The 7,442-nt window shown below is 38.6% G+C and overlaps 1 long non-coding RNA gene across 1 annotated transcript; it reads left to right on the top strand.

Annotated features, from left to right (window-relative positions):
* Nucleotides 1-782: 782 nt before the first annotated feature.
* LOC142830306 (uncharacterized) lies at nt 783-5,194 on the top strand. Its single transcript, XR_012905465.1, has 3 exons — nt 783-1,193; nt 1,286-1,474; nt 3,832-5,194. It is a non-coding gene; the product is annotated as an uncharacterized LOC142830306 (long non-coding RNA).
* Nucleotides 5,195-7,442: the final 2,248 nt, after the last annotated feature.

The raw sequence follows: 7,442 nt of genomic DNA on the forward strand, positions 1-7,442 counted from the left end.
AGGGTTAAGGGATGTCTAAAAAGAGCACATTATTTCGAAATACATTTGAAATAAGCTACGTGATTTGTGTCGCGCAAATTATTCTGAGATAAGGGTGCTGTTTAGACACACCCTTAGGGAATGAGTAGCCACTGCACTAGGTTTTTATCCTACTTCTGTCACTGTAGTATCTGTGTATTTATTATTAATAATAAAATTAAAAGATTCTCTTTCCTCCCTCCTTTTCCTCTTTGAATTGGGAGGAGTTACTTAGTTTGCTTTGAGTGTAGGTTTTTAAATAAATAAATTTAAAAATGATGGTAATAGCTCCAAGAGTGATGAAATTAATAGCAAACCTAACTTCTTGTGGTAGTCTTAATCCAACTTCTGAGAAGTGGTGAAGCCATTACTCACTCAAATTTGGTTTGACAGGCCAAACTGCACTACTTGAACTAATTTATGTTAATCCTTTCAGCCTCTTGGACATGGGTCAGAAGTATTTGGTGATCAACCAATTAGCCAACACTTCAGAGGGACCTATCAGGACAAGTATGCACATATGTCCCAAATCTGTGGACAAGAAGTCATCCATCCATTCAACAGGAGCTATCTGTGTCCTCCACACTGGCCTGCCACCTAATGAGGATCCAGAATGCTGACCATTGACAGGTGGTGCTGAAGATTTCTCATTGTTTTTTTCTGAATCAGTTTGCTTAGAAAGAGGGGTTGGTACTTTCTGGGGATTTTAGCACTGACTGATGGCTTCTTTAATATGAGTATAATGCTAAACATTGTTGCAAGCAGTGGGTTTGGAGATAATTTTCCCTCTTCCAAGCAAGCAATTTACTTCTCTATTAGGAATCCCAAATATTTTTAACTCTTTCACTAGCAAGGAATGGCAGGGATTACAGTAGCAGGTGCTAACCTTGACCACCATTACTACTTCTAGTACTACTGTTTGGGTGTGGATGAGCCAAATTCTTGGAAGGGAGTGTATTGTGTGTTGAGCTGTCTTTTCATCTTGCTGTTCCCAGTGTCCCATGAGGCCATCTTTGTGGAATAAGGCAAAGTTCTTTGCAGCTTGAAGTACTGGGTTCCAGAGTGGAGTGGAGACAGTTTGCGTTTACCATCTGCAAGAAATCTGCAGGGTGTGACTGTGCTTCCTCAATGGCAGAGGATTGGTAGAATCTCTTTCCATCCTGCACCGAAGTGGGGTAAGCTTTTTTAAAAAATTCCTTGTGCTAGAGTCTGAGCAAACTAAAAGTTTGCCATTGGAGTTATTTTCTTTATGCTAGTTCTATCACAGATAATTCAAGAACCATGGAGATGTCTGGGCCACTATAACATGAGGTATTTTGATACCAGACACCTAGCACCAATCAGCTCTCTCACACTCCACTGATCACACTTATCCTCCATGACCACAGCTTCACTATTGTCTTCACTACTGGCTCTGCACTCTGGCTTCTTAAGAACAGAAGAATGGCCATAAGAGGTAAGACCAAAGGACCATATAGCCCAGTATCCTGTTTTCCCATTGTGGCCAATGCCAGGTACCCCAGAGGGAATGGAACAGGACAGGTGAGAAGCACCTCTCCATGGCCACTGCAGCTCCAGCTGGCATAGCCAGGGGAGGGGTGCATGTCCCCTGTCTGGGGCAGGTACAGGTACATCTGCCTCCTGTGCTCTCCAGCCAGAGTGAGGAATGCAGCAAACGGTTCATTTTCCTCTCATTTCCTAATGAAGGAGAACAGCCAGCAATGTCCCTGTATGAATCTGGGGATGGGGGGTTTCATCCCTCCCCTGCTCTTCCCAAAGGGCAACTACAGGGTGGGAGGCTTGGGGCTAGGACAGTCCTGGATGGCAGACTGATGGGTGTTAGGGAGAAACTTTGCCAACATATTGATTACTCTATAGCACAACAATACTGAGTTTCTTCGTTGAAGCATCTGGCACTCACAGCTATCAGAGAAAAGATAGTAATGATCTAGATGAACCACTGGTCAGATGTGGGAAGGTAATTTCTATGGGATGTAGGATGAAGCACTTATACCCTAACTAGTAAGTAATCTAGAAAGTGTCTTCACTACTGTTTTACATAGGTGATAACTTTGTATGAATGTTTGGATCATGAAGGAGAAGACACCTTTCAAAAAGGTGCCTTTTTTCTGACATTTCATCTGGTGAATGTTAAACCTTTCAACTTTATTTCAATTATCCATGCCCCTTAAATAAAGAAGATGATAGTATCATGCAGATGTGGAACATTTCATGGTTTTGTTTGTGTCCTGGAGGGAGAAATCCTAAATGAGTAATTTACCTTCATATACTTCCAATGTAGTTCAGTAGTCTCTTGCACTGTTTGTTCTCTTCTTTGCCACTTAACATTTTATCTTTGAATCTCTCCTTGCCCGTTATTCCACTTTATACTGTGATTTTACTTTGTAAAGCAGTTAAAGGGATGTGTTCTTATAACAGTTTATGAGCATAAATTCCAGTATGCAGTGAGACTATACCCTAACTTTGGATTCTTCCTTTTAATACTTCTATATTTGGTCATTTTCTTTATAGCAATAAAAAAGGCAGATAACTCAAACGCCCAACAGCCACTTCCCCTATATTAAACCTTATTATCTGTACGTATCAAAAGCCATGTGGTGGCTTCATAATACATTTTAAATTATTGCCATTCTACTCGATGTAGTGTTACTGTTAAGACAGTTTAATTTAAAATCTTACCGGCTTAATGTAGGCATTAATTTTAGGATTCCATATCCAAGCTTCTCCAAATTTAGGGAGGTGGATTTGGGATCATCCTGGTTTAGCAGATTCTAGATTTAGCAGAGAGGCAGGCATATCTGTTCTGAATTCAAATTTCCAAAATTCATGGAAGGTTGGATCTGGGTTTTTGGTTTGGCCCATCTCTAGTCCTGCCATCTAATATATCTTCTTAAACTTAGATGGTAAGTTCCATGGGACAGAGATCATCTTTGTTCTGTATTTGAACCATGCCTACCTCAATGCAGTCCTGGTCCTTGATTAGAAATGGCAAAACAGATAATAAACAACAAGCTGATCCATGTCAATGTGTATTTTCTGTCACAGGGACCATGCTCAGGCTTATTCATTGTTTAACAGCTGGATGCTATACTCCTAAAATAACAATCTCTGCCCTCTCACTGTCTTCACTGGCATTTTTGCCTGCTTGTGATTATTATTTAGTAAATTATGGAAGTGTCCAGGGGTATTGTCCACACTGAGCAGTAGAGACAATCCCTGCCCTGGAGATCTTACAGTCTATCTAGGCAAGACAGAGAGAGTGGTGGAGGGGTAGAGTACACCATGGCTACGTCTAGACTGGCATGATTTTCCGGAAATGCTTTTAACGGAAAAGTTTTCCGTTAAAAGCATTTTTGGAACAGAGCGTCTAGATTGGTACGGATGTTTTTCCGCAAAAGCACTTTTTGCGGAAAAGCGTCCATGCCGATCTAGACGTACTTTTCTGCAAATAAGCCCCTATCGCCATTTCCGCGATCGGGGCTTTTTTGCGGAAAACAAATCTGAGCTGTCTACACTGGCCCTTTTGTGCAAAAGTTTTGTGCAAAAGGACTTTTGCCTGAACAGGAGCAGCATAGTATTTCTGCAAGAACACTGACAATCTTATATGAGATCGTCAGAGCTTTTGCGGAAATTCAAGTGGCCAGTGTAGACAGCTGGCAAGTTTTTCCGGAAAAGTGGCTGATTTTCCGGGAAAAACTGGCCAGTCTAGACACAGCCCATCAGCATGAACAATGTGATGGCAAAGTCATTTCCATCTTCTCTGTTAGCCTTTATTTTCTTCCCTGTCTCTAGTGCAGCATTTCCTGGTCTGGCTCTATCTACCATATGAGCAACAACATATGCACATTTAGACTGCTGTATTGCATTCAAATAGAAGTACAAACCACCAAGCCTGGAGCCAGATCCAAAGTTTCCTGAAGACTGGAAGAGTTTGCACAGTTTTGGTTCACTTCAAAGAGAAGAGCTGATCCTAGTGGTGTGAAGCAGGTCTCATGGGTAGCATCTGTTTTTCTGAAGCAAATCTTCATATGCAATTTCTTTCCTAACAGTTAACATGGAAAGTTTTTACTTCACATTGTCCTCTTTTCTGAGAAGCAACACTGAAGTGCTCCCAACTCTCATACTGAGACAATTCAGTTATCTTTAAATGTATTGCCACAAAAGGCAACCAGATGGCTAGGTTATATCATTATGCATGGTTTTGTTTGTTTCCACCCTCACTCACACAGCACAAGTATATATGTCTAGTATAGAATGAGACACCAAATCAAGCATCTATTTTGAACAGTACACCAGAAATGTTTCTCAAATATAGTCCAACACAAAACATGTTTCAGAAAACTTTCATATAACTAAAGTGAACTTCTGTATAAGTTTTGCAGGCAGATGGTAAACTTCCAATAAATTTCACAAAAACCTGATCCTTTTTAAACACAGTCTACTCAAATATTCAATTTGCAAAACACTTGGTTGTTAAAATATAATATGGAGCAGTGAAACATGCGAATAGGGAGGAGTATGCATGAACAAGTGTGGGTAATGGAGTTAAAAGGCTGCAGGCTCTACTAGCTAGATCTCTGCCATTAAACAGACAATGAAATCAACTGCTGGATAAAGTGAATCTATTAATATACCCAGATATAGCTTTTATAAACACTTTGTAGGATTTCTACACTGATATGCTTTGTTTACCTTTTTATAATCTCGTATGTCATTTATTAGAAGTGTTTGCTTGGCTTGTTACTTTAGGGACATATTAAAAACCTAACTCAACCAATATCCATGTTTACAAGAATATTTTTCACAACCTCTAATACCGTACAAAGTCATCTAGAATAGCTTTCCAAGACTTCACTAATGCAAGAAATATACCCACAACAGAATCTATGTCCATGAAAGAGCTAGGACCCACTCTCTATGGTACAGGTTAAATAATGGCATAATACTGTAATACAGCTAGTTTTGGCGTGATTATTGAACCGGTTCCTACAGGATTAACATACTTTATGACAAAAAAAGCACCTTGAAAGACCTCCTATTACTTCACACAATTGGATTTCTGTTGGTGCACCATTGGCATCTGCCCAGAACACAATTAACTTCAACCTTCACAAATAGGCCTGGGTCCTATATACATAGAGCACAAAAGAAAGTCAGCTATGGCTGAAGGATAAGACAGCAGCCAACTTACCCATAGCATGGAGTGCATAAATAATGCAATATTTTTAGTTATTTCAAATGTATTTTAATTATAAACACACATAAATGCACTCACACAAACACTATTATTTATCATCTAATCCTTGCCACATGATATACAATATCCACAAATAGCAAACCAGACCTCATCTACCCAGGTGTCATTTAAATTAAATGCCCAGAAATATATGTCTGCTATGGTAAGGAACAGGAATGAAATGAATAAGAATTTAAAAGGATCTGAACAGAACACTAGGGTCAGATTCTGCCCTCAGTTACTCTGAAATAAACCTGGAGTGTCTCCATTAGACTGTGACCATTCTACACTGGCACATACCACTTCATGGTTTGTTTTCCAGAACAAATGCCTTCTTTGGTGAGTAGATTTTAGACTTCTACTGCTGCCTTCTCTGATGGGGTTAGTAAAATAATGTATGCAAAATAAATGAGAAATTGGAAAGGTCAGTCCAGGCATCTAAGCTACAGGAGGCTTTTTTTGTTTGTGTGTTTGTTGTTTTTTTTCCCTCCAGACCATGTTTAAATCTCTAGATATCAAGAATGCTTAGAGAGTTCCTACAACATCCAATAACAAACAACAACTGAGCTGGAAGTAGAAGCTCTTACAGACTTACAAAGTGTCTTGCTTAAAATACATGCAATTTAACAGACAAATGTTGCTTAAATAAATACAACTTTAAAAAACGTAAGACTAGAAAAAAGCATTTTTCCTCCTCTCAGCAGACAAATATTTACTAACTTTATCCAAAGAAGAACGTAGCTTTATAGCTTGAATTTAAATAGACAATCTTCAAACTTTTTGTTTTAAAAAAGAAAGGAATTCCACTGAAGCAAATGTCATAATGCAAGTGCAATGAAAAACACAAATATCCCACACAAATAGTTCCTCCTTTAACTGTATGAGCATTGCAGCAAATAACCAAACTTGAATAAATTCAGCAAAGTTTGCATTTAAATGGCAACACTTGTCATAATTCATCTAACTGACAGTCACAGCTGAAAGGAAATACAAATGTGTAAATGTGATGAATGTAAGTGCTGTAAAGTAGGCCCTGTATCTTTGACTCGCTATCCAATATTTATTGAGCTCAGTAGAAAGACCTTGGCTTGGGAGGGTCTCTTAGCTCTATCATCAGTAAAGTCTGAACATGAGAGATTTGGATTCAGGTATCACCATGCGTTTAAAATTTTGGATCATCATATTTTAGCTAATCTAGGCATGATGCTTTAAGATAATAAGCACCTCCTGTGAGATGCTGGCCGTGGAAACTAAATGCACTCCACTCCCCTCTGAGCCCAATAAGAACAGACAAACAGCTCTAAAAGTAAAACGTCTTGCTTAGATTTTCCTAAGGTAGAATATATTTCTACTTCAACCCAGAATATGCAAGTATTTTCCTATAACGTGCACTGTTCATGTTCATTGTCTGAAACTGAAGATCTACCACAGTTTCAGCCATTTTTGCTTTGATTAAATGGAAAAATAAATAAAAGATGGAAGTTCCACCATAACAGGAAAATAATTGTATTACCACACTATTGGGAGAAGAATCTATCCACAAAATGAGAGTAAGTCTCCATTAAATATATTTCCATTAGATTATTTGTCACTGATGTATGATTTCAAAAAATGTATTAGGCAGAAAAACAGCTATGTTTAAGAGAGGAGAGTGCTGTGACTAAGGCACTGGATTCCGACTCAGGAGATCTGGGTTTAGCCCTCTACTTTGCCAGAGACTTCCTGTGTGACCTTATCTAGCTCTTCCTCAGTTTCCCATTTGTAAAACAAAACAATAATTCCTTTGTCCACTTTGTCTGTTTAATAGAGCAAGGATTGTCATTATATTTGTCTACAGTGCTTTGTACAATGAGACCCTGGGGCCTTTCTGTACTATTATAATTAAAATAAATAATAATAAATATTATTAAAGAACTAATCATAACTAATATATTTGTCAGAGTTTTCTCTCTTTTGCCACTCCTATTATATTACACTAGCCATGCTAAGTACATTTTGTAATGTCTGTTTTTCAACATAGTTTTGGGCATAGGGAGATCACCCATGAAACAGTGTTTGATAAATCATTGCACTTGCATTAGAAAGTAGGAACACAGTTTAGTACAATACACTGATGGTCTTTTGAACTGCGGAAACTTTGAAAGGTCATGGATTCCAGGGTGACCTG

Source organism: Pelodiscus sinensis, chromosome 7, assembly GCF_049634645.1.
Source record: "Pelodiscus sinensis isolate JC-2024 chromosome 7, ASM4963464v1, whole genome shotgun sequence".
Taxonomy (NCBI): Eukaryota; Metazoa; Chordata; order Testudines; family Trionychidae; genus Pelodiscus; species Pelodiscus sinensis.